The following is a 16,383-nucleotide window of genomic DNA, read 5'->3' as shown; positions in this document are numbered from 1 at the left end:
TGGCGGTTGGCTAGAAGTATTGGAGGCATAGACCTCAGCACTATCCACAACACGATCCACACTTCTAATAGGGCTCATAGCATGACACGGGGAGGACACTTGGTGGTTCAAGTCAATATCGAGTCGCGAACCTTGCCCCTTCGTAGCAAACAATTCAAGTGACATGTCTTCCGAGGCCACAACTTTACCCTTGTATATCCCCCAATGCAACTCGGAGATGATAGGCATATTCTTTAGTCGAGATTTTGTTCCCACCCCAACATCATACCTTCCTATTAATTCAAATTAATCATTGGGGTCCATCCAATTCAACTTATCTCTTACTTTAATAACAACCTCATCATAACTAGGACTTGTGTCGAATACCATCACTTCCTCGTTGTCACTTGCAGTTTTGGTCACAAATGACACTTTGTCCAAATAATGAACATTAACAAGTCTATCATCAATTTAAAAGGGACAACAAACAAGAAGAATAAATGACAATTATAATGCATAGTTGCAAAAACTATGCAACTCTAATGAAGCAATGACAACTATATATTCCTAATGAGTTGTAATTAAAACTTATGTACTAAATAAATCATGTCATTTGCTTAACACATAACCTAACGCTAACCATCATATTTATCAAATTCATCATTTGTACCCACAAAATGCATATCCCAATACTACTACCACAACTACATATTAATTAAAAGCCATCCAATAGCAAAGGATTTGAATAAATCTAGAAACTAAGGTGCCACCTAGGGTTACATAATGCCACTAAAATAACAAGAAATTACCAACAAAATTTAGGGATCCGGGGGAGATTACCTCAAACAACAAGGGAGAGAAAGATCCACGGAGGAAAATCAAATTTGGAGCAGGATTTGAGTGGGCCTTGAGGTGGGAGAGAGAGGGGGGAGCTCTCCTTTGTTCTTCTTTCTCGGGATGGAAGATTGGGATTGGCAGAGTGTGTGGGGAGGGCTCCACACACTTTTCCCATGACCACTTATCTCTCAGGGGGGGTAGACGCCAAGGTTCCCGGCGTCTAGGGTCGGGGTCGACAATTGCCACGTCGGACGGTCAAACTGCTGAACAGGGAGGTGGGCTAGGCCTAAACTCCAGGGTTCGTGGCGTCCTCGGTGCAAGCAAAACGTCGTGGATGTTGGCGTCTCGGTTTGGGTCAGATACGAAAAAAGTTTCAAACATGGGTCAAATCGTGCTAAACTTTGAGACATGGGTCAAAACAGTGAAAAAGTCCCCTAGAAGATTCCAGGTTTGTAGTAGCCATGTTCGGCTGGCCCGAACATCGCAGCTGCCGGAATGTGTAGCAGTGTCCACCACATCCTTGACCGCCGCTAATTTTAAATTCGAGGAAACGACTCTCTACCCAAAACTTTTGCATCGATGTGGTTTGTTGGCACGCTCCAAATCATGTACTCCCTCCATTCCCTTATACAAGGCCACAAACTCAAATTACAGGTATCAAGGTAAAATTTAATGACTACTTTGCAAGCCAATTTTTATTTTTGTTATCCGGGATCATTAATAGGCATGCATGTATGTCACGCCCAATATGCGATACTATCCTAAAGAGACTCGAAGGTCCCAGCAAGGATAGAACCGCATATTGATATGCTTTTGCAAGGTGGATATCATTACATCAACATTACATAATAGATGGGGATACATACAAAAGGCATACAATGCCACACGATTACAACATCATCTTACATAAGAGCACCATCTGACTACGGATGAAACACAAACAGAAACTCAAACGACATCCACCCTGCTAGCCCAGGCTGCCGACCTGGAACCTATCCCCTGATCGAAGAAGAAGCAGAAGAAGAACTCCAAAACAAGTAAACATCGCTCTCGCGTAATGATCATCGCATAACCTGTACCTGCAACTGCTGTTGTAGTAATCTGTGAGCCACGAGGACTCAGCAATCCCATTACCATGGGTATCAAGACTAGCAAAGCTTAAAGGGAAAGGAAGGGGTAAAGTGGTGAGGCTGCAGCAGCGACTAAGCATATATGGTGGCTAACATACGCAAATAAGAGCGAGAAGAGAGCAAGCGGAACGGTCGTGAAGCTAGCAATGATCAAGAAGTGATCCTGAACTCCTACTTGCGTCAAACATAACCCAAAAACCGTGTTCACTTCCCGGACTCCGCCGAAAAGAGACCATCACGGCTACACACGCGGTTGATGCGTTTTAATTCGGATCTGGTGTCAAGTTATCTACAACCAGACATTAACAAATTCCCATCTGCTGCATAACCACGGGCACGGCTTTCGAAAGATTATACCCTGCAGGGGTGTCCCAACTTAGCCCATGATAAGCTCTCGCGATCAACGAAGGATATACCTTCTCCCAGGAAGACCCGATCAGACTCGGAATCCCGGTTTACAAGACATTTCGACAATGGTAAAACAAGACCAGCAAGACCACCCGACTGTGCCGACAAATCCCGGTAGGAGCTGCACATATCTTGTTCTCAGGGCACAATGGATGAGCAATCCGTACAACTAAAACCAGACTTCAAGTTTCCTTGAGGTGGCGCTGCAAAGGGCTCTAGTTTGGACCAACACTCAGAGGAGCACTGGCCTGGGGGGTAAATAAAGATGACCCTCGGGCTCCGGAAACCCAAGGTAAAAAGGCTTAGGTGAGGCAAATGGTAAAACCAATGTTGGGCCTTGCTGGAGGAGTTTTATTCAAAGTGAACTGTCAAGGGGGTCCCATAAATCACCCAACCGCGTAAGGAACACAAAATCTGGGAACATAACACCGGTATGACAGAAACTAGGGCGGCAAGAGTGGAACAAAACACCAGACATAAGGCCGAGTCTTCCACCCTTTATCAAGTATATAGATGCATTAGTTAAATAAGAGATATTGTGATATCCCAACATAATCCTGTCCATCATGGGGCGATCTTCAACTTCACCTGCAACTAACAACACTATAAGAGGGGCTGAGCAAAGCGGTAACATAGCCAAACAACGGTTTGCTAGGAAGGGTGAAAAAGGTTAGAGGCTAACATGGCAAATCGGGAGGCTTTAAGAACAAGTGATAGGTAGCGCAACATAGCGATAGAACGAAGCAACTAGCATAGCAATGATAGTAGTGAGATCCAGGGTAACGGTCATCTTGCCTGAAATCCCGCAAGGAAGAAGAACGAGTCCATGAAGAAGATGAAGCCACGAAGATGAACCAGGCGTAGACGAACGAATCCTCACGATCGCAACGGAACGAGAACTATCGAGAAGAAGCACACAACATGGTAAACACACCATACATAACAAGGCATGATGCTCAACCAAGCATGATGCATGACAATGCTACATGAAGCTACTCATGGCAAGAGATGATGCAAACAAGAGCAACACATCAAGGCAAGTTTAAATGAGGCCAGGAACAACTCCGGTAAGTCCTCATATGCAAGTTTCGAAATTGGTCCAGATCTGAATAAACCTTATGTTCAAGTTGTTAAACAGCAAGTTAAGATGCATCAAGATGATCTACACGAGATTCTAGTCAAGTTACATATAAAGTTCATTTAGTTCGGAGCTACGGCCTAGAAGATATGAGCAAAACAAGTTAAACATGGCATTGATGCAAAATGCATACAAACATCAAGCAAACACTCTCAAAACATGGATGCAACATGATAATATGAAACTACATGCAAAACTAAGCAAGTTTCATATAGAGCACACTCAAAACAGAGCAACGGTTCAACACACACACACACACACACACACATGAAACAAGATATAATAACAATCTGTCCAAAACAGCAACTAGGCATATTGCAAGCATCAAAACAACATGCTACGGTACCACAATATGAAAACAAAAGGCAGGAGCATGATGTACAGGTAAAGCACGACAAAACATGAACACTGAGCTATCTCCAGAAATCACTAGAACATGCTAAAAAACACATTGCAAGATTGCAAATAATAACAGTTTACAGACTTGGCAGAAATAACAGAAGGTTGCAATGTTTAGAGCTATCAAACAACATGTTACAGGAACTTATCATGGCAAACAAAGGCATGGCATGAATCTACTAATTGCATAGAACAAAAGTCCCTTACTGACCATGGGCCAAAAAGGATCAGAAGATATGATGGCACCCATGTAAACATAGCAAAATATATGACAGATTCAAACATGGCAGGAACAACAATAAGTAGGCATGTTGGTGAGCTTGTACCACTCACCACAGAGCAATAAATGGCATGACAAGGAAACCAACAGTAAGAATACATGTTTATGAAGCTAAGCATGGCAAGAGCAAGTTCATAGGGTGCATGGATCACTAGCAAAACACATGGCAAATCTGAACTTAATGTTAACAGGCTGACAGCAACATTATTTAGCAACTTTGGAGCCAGATTATAACAAGCTACAGCAGGCTATAAATGCAACCAGGAGCATGCATGGATAGCGAATGACATGTATAACAAAACATCCTTAGTGAACATCTCTAGATTATGCATAGAATGAATTGTAGCAGCAGGTTTACATGGCAACAAAATATAACAGAATCAGCCTAGCAAAACAGCAACAACAAGTACCCTACTTAACAAGCTTGATGCACTCACTACACAACTCACAAAAATACATGGATTGCACCTCTGTAAATATGGCATTTCATAGTTCAAAAGACATGTAGAGATCATGCTCGTAAGATGCACACATCAAATGCAACAAAAATGACAAATCATCAAGTTATAACAGTTTCAGCAGAATAACATCATATAGCACTCTTGCAACGATGATTCAGGCATCAAGATGAGCTACAATGAACAAGGTGCAATGGAATTAAATGTAGAGCATCTCTCAATGAACATTGTGATACATTATGCACGCAAAATGGAGCTACAGTCATGAAGTTACAGCAGGTCAAAGGATGCAACATTTTATGAGTTTTTTGGGGATAGCAGAAATCGACCTCGAGAGGGGGGGCGAAGTCAACGCGGGCGGCAGCGGCTCCGGTTGGTCGGGGCAGTCCGGCGAGGCGCGGGGAAGGGCGGAGGAGGCCGGGGGTGGCCGGATCTGGCCGAATCCGGACCCGGGGATCCCGTTCCCGGCGGCGGCGGGGTTGGTAGAGCACGACGGCGAGCTCCGGCGACGAGCTCCATGGCGGTGATAGCGAGGTGCACTACAGGGGAGAGGAGAGAGGTTAGGGAGATGCAGGGAGATGTAAAGGTGGGGCGGCAGAGCTGGCCTGAGGCTTGGCGGTGGCGGAGCCAGCCGGCGGTGGCGGGGCGATGAGGAGGGGCGCGCTCCGACGGGCGGCGCTTGGCGGCGGAGAAGCTGGCGAGGAGGCGAGGCGCGGTGCGGGCGCCTCGGGACCAGATCGGCCCTGGGCGGGCCGAGGATGGGCTCTGGCGGGCCCGTGCGGCTGGAGGCGCGGGTAGGGGCGACGGGGAGCCAGGTGGCGCTGCAGGATAGGCTGGCGGCGGCGGTTGGTTGCGGCTCAGCCTATGGCTAGCTGCCACGTAGCACGGGTGAGGTGGAGGGCGGCGGCGCAGGCGAGGTGGCGGCGACAAGTGGCGGCGGGGCTGTGGTTGGGGCGCAGATTCTGAGGAGGGGAAGGCTAGAGGTAGGTGGAGGGGGGTTAGGCTGCCCAAAATGGACAAGGGGTGTCCATATATAGCAAAATTGCTAGGGTATGGGGGTTTGGAGGGGTTTTCGAGCCGTACGATCACGATCGTGCGGCTCCGGACAGAGGGGGGACTAGGTGGGCTGTGAAATGAGGCCTCGGGCTGAGAGGAGAGAAGAGAAGTGAGGCCCGGCGACTGTTTCGGAGACCGAAACGTCCGGCGAAAATACCGGCAACGGTGCCGCTATATGTTTAACGGTTGGGCTATCAAACGAGCTCCGAATGCGACGAAACTTGACTGGCGCTCTGTCTACACTATAATAAGACCGCATGCCAAGCTTCAACCCATTCCGAGATCATTTTTAACCCGCTCACGAAACAAGGTCTGAGAGGGGACGACGGGTGCGCGCAAGAGGTCTGGACTCCGAACGGACAACAGAGAGAACCGGGAGAACCCAAAGGGATGCAAGTTTTGAAAAACATGCGGATGAAATGAAGATGATGACATGGCAATATGCAACACGCAAGCAAATGACATGGCAACTACGGCGAATAACTGGCAGACACCTGGCGCATCGAATCTGGGGCGTTACAACACTCCTCCACTAACAAGAGATCTCGTCGTGTGATCTTAGGACCGAGACGGAAGGGAAAAGGGATGAGGTGAAACAAGAACTCAAGAGAAGAAGCAAAGAATCGAGAGCACTCGTGAAGAAGAGAGGAACAACGAGAATGACGAGAATCGAAAGCTCACGGAATCAGATAGAGTATGAAACCACTCTGGTTAGAACGAGATAAGAAACGAATAAGACTGAAAGGATTTAGGCAGAACTCTGACTGAACATGGAAAGAATAGAACATGAACTTCACAAGATGGGATGGCACTTGACGAGATGAACAACGCAAAGCCTCCGGAAGAATTAAAAGAATGGAATGAAATGAACTTAGAAGGAAGGGTTGAACGGAGTTGTTGAGAAAATCAACAACGAAAGAATAAGCTTGTTGTGGTCTTATAGGTAACATCTCAAGATGATGAGGTGATAACCGGCCACAAACGGAAATGATTGGATAGCTGAGAAGAACGAAGAAATGTAAAACTCCATTTCAAAAGAATACAGAGAACTAATTGCACTTCGAGATGCGAGAAGAAAAGATACTTGAACTCCACCAACAAGAATCTTGATGAACTCTTGAAGAATGAATTAAATCATGAAAAACCACCGTGAAGAACTCTGGTAACAAAAGGATGACGAGATAAAATGAAGGATGAAAGAATAAGATGAGTGTTGCGATGATTTAGATGGAGGTTCCGACAAAATGGCCAAGGAAAATTTGAACTCCGGAAAAGAAAATATGAAAAACACTTGGAACTAGAATTTATTCCTCACGAACAAACTCTGAAGAAAAGGGATTACTAGATGTTATGCTTATCCTCATCCAATTTAATGGGTGACGAGCGGATTTGGCATGCAACTTACTCCTCTTGAAAAGGATTGAGAAATGACATATCGCAAACTTGAGAAGGTCTTCATGAACCACCGGTAGGATTGAAAAGAACGAATGGTTTAAAATGATAATCAAGGAAAGAGGATCTTGAACGAACCACCGTAAGAATTAGAAAATGACTGATGAAAGAGAATGAATCACCGGGAAGAATTAGAAGAACAAATGTGCTTAGGGGATTTAGATACAAGGGAACGGGAAGAACTCGAGCTAATTAAAGAACATTTGAACGAAGCGCCGGGATGAATAGAGAACGATAGCTGGAATGATGGCCTCCGGTGAAAAGAAATGGAAAACAACTCCTGACATACTCTTGATGGGTAAGAAAAGGAATATCTGACAAATGGAATAATTCGAGAGGATAACATGAAGCTAGAACCACGAAACTTTGGGAGAACGGACAAGATTTAGGAGGAACTCTTCTTCGGTCTTCCAATGACGACGGGAAACACCACCAAAATTACTGAGATAATCCGGGAGAATGGAAAGCAAAGAGGTTGAGCCAACAATGAAATGATTTGAAATCGATCTTTGAAAGCATGTGACTGATGGAATCCATTCTTACGTCACACTTGAAAAGAATTGAGAATAACTCCGGGGGAATTAGAAGAGTCAGGTAAGATCTTGGGAAAAGACCTGTGGGTTAGGGCCCACTGAAGAGATAACACTGTTGGAAAGGATTGATGAATAGATAGATGAAGCACCGGAACAATTGAAATATTTGAATGAGGTGACAACCTCGAATTAATTGGAACACTGACAAATCTCCTGAGATGTCTTGAACACTCCGGAAGGATAAACTGGCGAGAGGCAAACGAGCAGGGAAAACACTTGAGATGAGGGAAAGAATATAATCACTACAGAAAAACTTGAATTGAATCCATCGGAAAAGAAAAAGAGATGGAGAATGTCGAATGAAACGAGAATTCACCGGTTGAAACAATTGAGGAAAGACTGACGAGTCTCCGTACGAATGAAACTGATGCTCGAAAGAGACTCAGGCTCCAGGGAGAAGAGGGTGGGAGGGCGGGAAAACAAAGGCAACTTGGAAGAGAGAAACGACGAATATCTTGAAGAGAAAACACCGGTTGAAATCATTGAGGAAAGAAGGCAAAGACTTCGCACGAGTAGGATGGATAGTCGATTACGTACTCCGGCTCCGAGGAGAAAAATGGTGGGTGGGTGGGAAAAGAAAACAACTGAGGATTGAACTTGGCAACGATGAAGAGGCTCGAGTCAACTTGACGAGAAATGCGCCGGATAAAAGAGCTGAGAACCAATGATCGGAAAACCAACTGCGTGATCCTAAAGAAAGTTTGAAAAAAAATGGAAGAGGAGTAATTCAAAACACCTACGTCAAGATTCCTCACCAGAGTGACGAAGGGGGCTGAGGAGTAAAAAGAATTCCTACTCCACGATATAACTAGACTCAGAAAAAGTTTTCTTCTAGACTCAACAACGGCCAGACTACACGATCAATCAAGGGGGCTCCTAGGGTCGGTCGAGGCACTGATACCAACTTGTCACGCCCAATATGCGATACTATCCTAAAGAGACTCAAAGGTCCCACCAAGGATAGAACCACATATTGATACGCTTTTGCAAGGTGGATATCATTACATCAACATTACATAATATATGGGGATACATACAAAAGGCATACAATGCCACACGATTACAACATTATCTTAGATAAGAGCACCATCCGACTACGGATGAAACACAAACAGAAACTCAAACGACATCCACCCTGCTAACCCAGGCTGCCGACCTGGAACCTATCCCCTGATCGAAGAAGAAGCAGAAGAAGAACTCCAAAACAAGTAAACATCACTCTCACGTCATGATCATCGCATAACCTGTACCTGCAACTGTTGTTGTAGTAATCTTTGAGCCATGAGGACTCAGCAATCCCATTACCATGAGTATCAAGACTAGCAAAGCTTAAAGGGAAAGGAAAGGGTAAAGTGGTGAGGCTGCAGCAGCGACTAAGCATATATGGTGGCTAACATACGCAAATAAGAGCGAGAAGACAGCAAGCGGAACGGCCGTGAAGCTAGCAATGATCAAGAAGTGATCCTGAACTCCTACTTACGTCAAACATAACCCAAAAACCGTGTTCACTTCCCGGACTCCACCGAAAAGAGACCATCATGGCTACACACGCGGTTGATGCGTTTTAATTCGGATCTGGTGTCAAGTTATCTATAACCGGACATTAAGAAATTTCCATCTGCCGCATAACCGTGGGCACGGCTTTCAAAAGATTATACCCTGCAGGGGTGTCCCAACTTAGCCCATGATAAGCTCTCGCGATCAACGAAGGATATACCTTCTCCCAGGAAGACCCGATCAGACTCGGAATCCCAGTTTACAAGACATTTCGACAATGGTAAAACAAGACCAGCAAGACCACCCGACTGTGCCGACAAATCCCGATAGGAGCTGCACATATCTCGTTCTTAGGGCACAACGGATGAGCAATCCGTACAACTAAAACCAGACTTCAAGTTTCCTTGAGGTGGCGCTGCAAAGGGCTCTAGTTTGGACCAACACTCAGAGGAGCACTGGCCCGGGGGGTAAATAAAGATGACCCTTGGGCTCCGGAAACCCAAGGGAAAAAGGCTTAGGTGAGGCAAATGGTAAAACTAATGTTGGGCCTTGCTGGAGGAGTTTCATTCAAAGCGAACTGTCAAGGGGGTCCCATAAATCACCCAACCGCGTAAGGAACGCAAAATCCGGGAACATAACACCGGTATGACAGAAACTAGGGCGGCAAGAGTGGAACAAAAGACTAGGCATAAGGCCGAGTCTTCCACCCTTTATCAAGTATATAGGTGCATTAGTTAAATAAGAGATATTGTGATATCCCAACATAATCCTGTCCATCATGGGGCGATCTTCAACTTCACCTACAACTAACAACACTATAAGAGGGTCTGAGCAAAGCGGTAACATAGCCAAACAACGGTTTGCTAGGAATGGTGAAAAAGGTTAGAGGCTGACATGGCAAATTGGGAGGCTTGAAGAACAAGTGATAGCTAGCGCAACATAGCGATAGAACGAAGCAACTAGCATAGCAATGATAGTAGTGAGATCCAGGGTAACGGTCATCTTGCCTGAAATCCCGCAAGAAAGAAGAACGATTCCATGAAGAAGATAAAGCCACGAAGACGAACCAAGCGTAGACGAACGAATCCTCACGATCGCAACAGAACGGGAACTATCGAGAAGAAGCACACAACATGGTAAACACACCATACATAACAAGGCATGATGCTCAACCAAGCATGATGCATGACAATGCTACATGAAGCTACTCGTGGCAAGAGATGATGCAAACAAGAGCAACACATCAAGGCAAGTTTAAATGAGGCCGGGAACAACATATAACAATTCTGGTAAGTCCTCATATGCAAGTTTAGAAATTGGTCCAGATCTGAATAAACCTTATGTTGAAGTTGTTAAACAGCAAGTTACGATGCACCAAGATGATCTACACGAGATTCTAGTCAAGTTACATATAAAGTTCATTTAGTTCGGAGCTACGGCCTAGAAGATATGAGCAAAACAAGTTAAACATGGCATTGATGCAAAATGCATACAAACATCAAGAAAACACTCTCAAAACATGGATGCAACATGATAATATGAAACTACATGCAAAACTAAGCAAGTTTCATATAGAGCATACTCAAAACGGAGCAACGGTTCAACACACACACACACACACACACACACATGAAACAAGATATAATAACAATCTGTCCAAAACAGCAACTAGGCATATTGCAAGCATCAAAACAACTTGCAACGGTACCACAATATGAAAACAAAAGGCATGAGCATGATGTACAGGTAAAGCATGACAAAACATGAACACTGAGCTATCTCCAGAAATCACTAGAACATGCTAAAAAACACATGGCAAGATTGCAAATAATAACAGTTTAAAGACTTGGCAGAAATAACAGAAGGTTGCAATGTTTAGAGCTATCAAACAACATGTTACAGGAACTTATCATGGCAAACAAAGGCATGGCATGAATCTACTAATTGCATAGAATAAAAGTCCCTTACTGACCATGAGCCAAAAAGGATCAGAAGATATGATGGCACCCATGTAAACATAGCAAAAGATATGACAGATTCAAATATGGCAGGAACAACAATAAGTAGGCATGTTGGTGAGCTTGTACCACTCACCACAGGGCAATAAATGGCATGACAAGGCAACCAACAGTAAGAATACATGTTTATGAAGCTAAGCATGGCAAGATCAAGTTCATAGGGTGCATGGATCACTAGAAAAACACATGGCAAATCTGAACTTAATGTTAACAGGCTGACAGCAACATTATTTAGCACCTTTGGAGCTCGATTATAACAAGCTACAGAAGGCTATAAATGCAACCAGGAGCATGCATGGATAGTGAATGACATGTATAACAAAACATCCTTAGTGAAAATCTCCATATTATGCATAAATGACTTGTAGCAGCAGGTTTACATGGCAACAAAATATAACAGAATCAACCTAGCAAAACAGCAACAGCAAGTACCCTACTTAACAAGCTTGATGCACTCACTACACAACTCACAAAAATACATGGATTGCACCTCTGTAAAGATGGCATGTCATAGTTCAAAACATATATAGAGCTCATGCTCATAAGATGCACACATCAAATGCAACAAAAATGACAAATCATCAAGTTATAACAGTTTCAGCAGAATAACATCATATAGCACTCTTGCAACAATGATTCAGGCATCAAGATGAGCTCAAATGAACAGGGTGCAATGGAATGAAATGTATAGCATCTCTCAATGAACATTTTGATATATTATGCACGCAAAACGGAGCTACTGTCATGAAGTTACAGCAGGTCAAAGGATGCAACATTTTATGAGTTTTTTGGGGACTTAGCAGAAATCGACCTCGAGAGGGGGGGCGAAGTCAACGCGGGCGGCAGAGGCTCTGGTGGGTCAGGGTAGTCCGGCGAGGCGCGGGGAAGGGCGAAGGAGGCCGGGGGTGGCCGGATCTGGCCGGATCCGGCCCCGGGGATCCCGTTCCCGGCGGCGGCGGGGTCGACAGAGCACGGCGGCGAGCTCCGGCGACGACCTCCATGGCGGCGGCGGCGAGGAGCACTGCAGGGGAGAGGAGAGAGGTTAGGGAGATGCAGGGAGATGTAAAGGAGGGGCGGCGGAGCTGGCCTGAGGCTTGGAGGCGACGGAGCCAGCCGGCGGTGGCGGGGCGACGAGGAGGGGCGCGCTCGCGAGGTGTCTACACTATAATAAGACCGCATGCCAAGCTTCAACCCATTCCGAGAACATTTTTAACCCGCTCACAAAACAAGGTCTGAGAGGGGACGACGGGCGCGCGCGAGAGGTCTGGACTCCAAACGGACAACGGAGAGAACCGGGAGAACCCGAACGGATGCAAGTTTCGAAAAACATGCGGATGAAATGCAGATGATGACATAGCAATATGCAACACGCAAGCAAATGACATGGCAACTACGGTGAATAACTGGCAGAAACCTGGCGCATCGAATCCGGGGCGTTACATTTCAACATGTAGAGTGTCATTATGACTACATGCATGAAAGTATTAAACATGTTGGTAGTACGAAAAAACATTATTATTTTTTGCTTCAATTACTGTTAATGATCTTGTAAAGATGCAAAATGTATTTTTCATAGTGGCTCTGCCGGCGCCTCCTCTTGGACCTATGCCGCGAGCATGGAGTGGTGCCGGGGCGAGCCCCCGCCCTCATGGCGCGTCACGGACTTTAAACGCTTCAAAACGCAAAATTGTAGTACTATTGAAAATGTACAACGTATTGTAAGGAAAAAAACTAGAAATGTCATTGAAGTTATATTTTGTTGATTATCACATTCTGATCAAGGATAATCAAAAGATAGTGCCTCCCGGGTAAAACCCGGAGTTACACGAAAAATAGAGTCACTGTAGGGCTCTGCGGCGCCTTCTCTTGGACCTATCGTTTATTTTTGTTTCTTCATGAGTTTCTTCTCTTTTTTTTGGTTTGTTCACCTTTTTTTTGTTTCCTTCCCTATTGTTACTTTCTTTTTCCATTTTTTCTTCTGGTTTTTCGTTTCCATTATTTTCTTGCTTTTGGTTCTTTTTCTTTAAAAGCCGTGGTTTTCTCCGGTTTTCATGTATTCTTTTTCTGTTTCACTATTTTGATTTTGTTTTCTTTTCTTCACTTTTTTTCTTTCTTTGGTATGTTTAGGTTTTTTTTATCATTTTTGTTTATGTTTCTTTGTTTCTTCTCATCATTTTCTTTCTACAACGCAACTCTAATCTTTCTTTTGGTTTTCATTATACATTTTTCACACTTTCTATTACAGGTTTAGAATTTCTCATATACAATTATATCATTTTTGGATGCATGGTCAACATTTTTTCGATTCACATCCTAAACATTTTCAAATCCTAGATGACATTTTTCAAATAAAAGATTAACACTGTTTTAATACATGCTCAACATTTTCGTATACTAATTTAATATTTTTCAAATGCTTGATTAAATGTTTTCAAATGCAAGATTTGTTTTTTAATAAATGACCTACATTTTTTGTACATACATTTACCATTTTTCAAATAGAAGATTACATTTTTTTAATACATTGTAAAAAATTCTATACACATTTAATATTTTTTAAGTGCTTGATGAACATTTTTCCATTCAAGATAACATTTTTCGAATGCATGGTCAACATTTTTCTATATACATTGTCAACATTGTTTCTACATACATTTAACATTTTTAATGCTTTATTGACAAAAACTGAAAATACAAGATTAACATTTTTTTAATACATGGTAAATATTTTTTATACGCATTTATCATTTTCTAAGTGCTTGATTAACATTTTTTTTAATGCATTGTCAACATTTTTTCTATATACATTTAACATTTTTCAAATGCTTTATTAACTTATTCAACCACAAGATTAACATATTTTGAATAAAATACAATATTAAATATATTTTAATACATGGTCAACATTTATACTATGGAACTTTAACATTTTTTAAATGCTTGATTAACATTTTTCAAATGCTTGATTAACATTTTTGAAGTACATATTAAATATTTTTTAATACATGATCAACATTTTTTATATACACATATAAAAAATTTCAAACACTTGCTCAACAATTTTTCAAATGCCTAATTAACATTTTAAGTGTGTGATCAAGTTTTTTCACACACATTATATATTTTATTTATATATTTTTCGTATACATGAGAAACATTTTTTCTATACACATTTAACATTTTCAAACGCTTGGTTAACATTTTCTAATGTGTTTTATGTAAAGTGTTTTGTGTAATATATTTAGAATTTTAGAAAGACTAAACAAAACAAAAAAATGAAAAAAGAGACTGTGGCTCCCGCGCGCCTGGGCCGGCCCATCTTGCGACTCCCTTCTTTCGGCGCGGGTTCCGTCTGTCTCGTGTGAAGTGAGACATAGGGGCGCCCATCTCGGGCGGGCGAGACTGAGAGAGCATTGCCCCTCTGATGGTGGTGGGCTGGAGGCACGGGTGGAACTTAAAATCGCTCATCGCTCCTGGCCCTTGGTAAAAATAAGTTTGAAAAAACTTCACGCATTCAAGAAAAGGAAAAAAGAAAAAAACATACAGAAAAGCCAAACAAAGAAAGAACCAGCCCGAACCTTCCAAAAGCTTACAAAACCAGCCCAAGAAGCTTCTGGAAACTTCCCAAACCCCCAAGCGTCCCACTCGTGCCTAAAATGGTGGAACGACTCTTTGTAACCGTATCGAACAAAGGGTGAGTCTCTGCGTCTTTTACCAGAAGCGTAGTAACCAGCGTAGCGAGCACCAAATAAGAATTGGGTTTCTGTCTCTATCTGAGGGCGAGACAAAGCCAACGCCGAAATCCCTAGTTTAGGGGTACTTCTTAAAAAGATCACTCCCACCTTCTCAGCGTTGACAAGTGGCGTACTACATGTTCGCCACTTGTCACAATCTGAGGGTTTTCCTTTTTTTCATAAATTTGTTTTTTCAAAACATTTTATCGCTCGCACCATGTGTCCAAATCTTGAATCATTTTCACCCTTAGATTTCTCATGTCAAGATTTATGAAAACTAGATCCCATGTTAATGCAAGTTTCATCTTCTTTTCCTTTTCGAGAAGCAAAGATCAACGCCTCCACGAGATGCAAGTATGTGCTTCTAGTGGAAGCACAAAAAAGCAAGGGAAAAAATCGTAATTTTTTCTTTTCTGAAGAATCACAGTTGTGCAGAAAAAAGTTCGCGCAAAAAAATCATAATTTTCTCCTTTCCTCACGGAAGCAAATCTGTGTTTTGAGAAAGCCAAAAAATAATTACGCGAAAGGGATTTTTAATCTTTTCGAGATGCAGATCTGTGTGCTTCTCGCGGAAGCAAATCTGTGTATTCATAAAAACAAATTTGTTCTTCCTGTGGAAGCGAAACATCATGCAAAATATTAATTTTGTGTTTTTTTCGCTTTCTGAGAAGCACAGCTATGCTTCTCACAGAAGCAAATCTGTGCCTCCGTGAAAAGCAAATTTATAATTTTTTACTCCAAAACCTAGGAAAACCAGACGTAAGTATCAAAAATTGAAAAAAACATCTAAAACTCAAAAACATGTAAAAAAAATAAACAAAATTCAGAGGAAACGCCCAGCACGCAACACGTGGCGACGGCTGAATGAACCACTTGATGTGCTCTCAGCTAGTTATACTCTCAGCCCATACAAAATGACCCTTGCGGCGCTTCCACAAGGGATATCCCTTTATCAGTTGCTCTCCAACACCCGCAAAAAAGGGAGCAACTAATTAACGAGCGCTCCTCCGGAAGCCTCACAACGATCTATGCCACTTGGCGCGCTCTCAGCCGCCCGTCACGTGTCGCGCTCTAGGTGCTTCTTTCAGATTTTTTTTTCGCACGCGTTTTCAGCTTTTTAAACTTTTTTTTATTTTTTTTTGACATTTCGATTTTCCACGGGTCTTCCTTAGCTTTTAGATAAAAAAATTGAATTCTTTTTGCGCAAAAAGGCACATTTTCTTTTTTCCTCTTTCACGAGAGTCACGGTTGTGCTTTCGCAAGAGGCACGGTTTTGCTTTCGCCAGAGTCATGGCCGTGTCTCTCCGAAACGAAAAAAATGTGTTTTCTGTTTTTTTTTTCTTCCGTGAGAGGCGCAGTTTTGTTTCAGCGAGAGGCATGATTGTGCTTTTGCGAGAGGCACGG

Source organism: Triticum dicoccoides, chromosome 7B, assembly GCF_002162155.2.
Source record: "Triticum dicoccoides isolate Atlit2015 ecotype Zavitan chromosome 7B, WEW_v2.0, whole genome shotgun sequence".
NCBI classification, from domain to species: Eukaryota; Viridiplantae; Streptophyta; class Magnoliopsida; order Poales; family Poaceae; genus Triticum; species Triticum dicoccoides.
Note: the sequence above shows the minus strand (reverse complement) of the source record.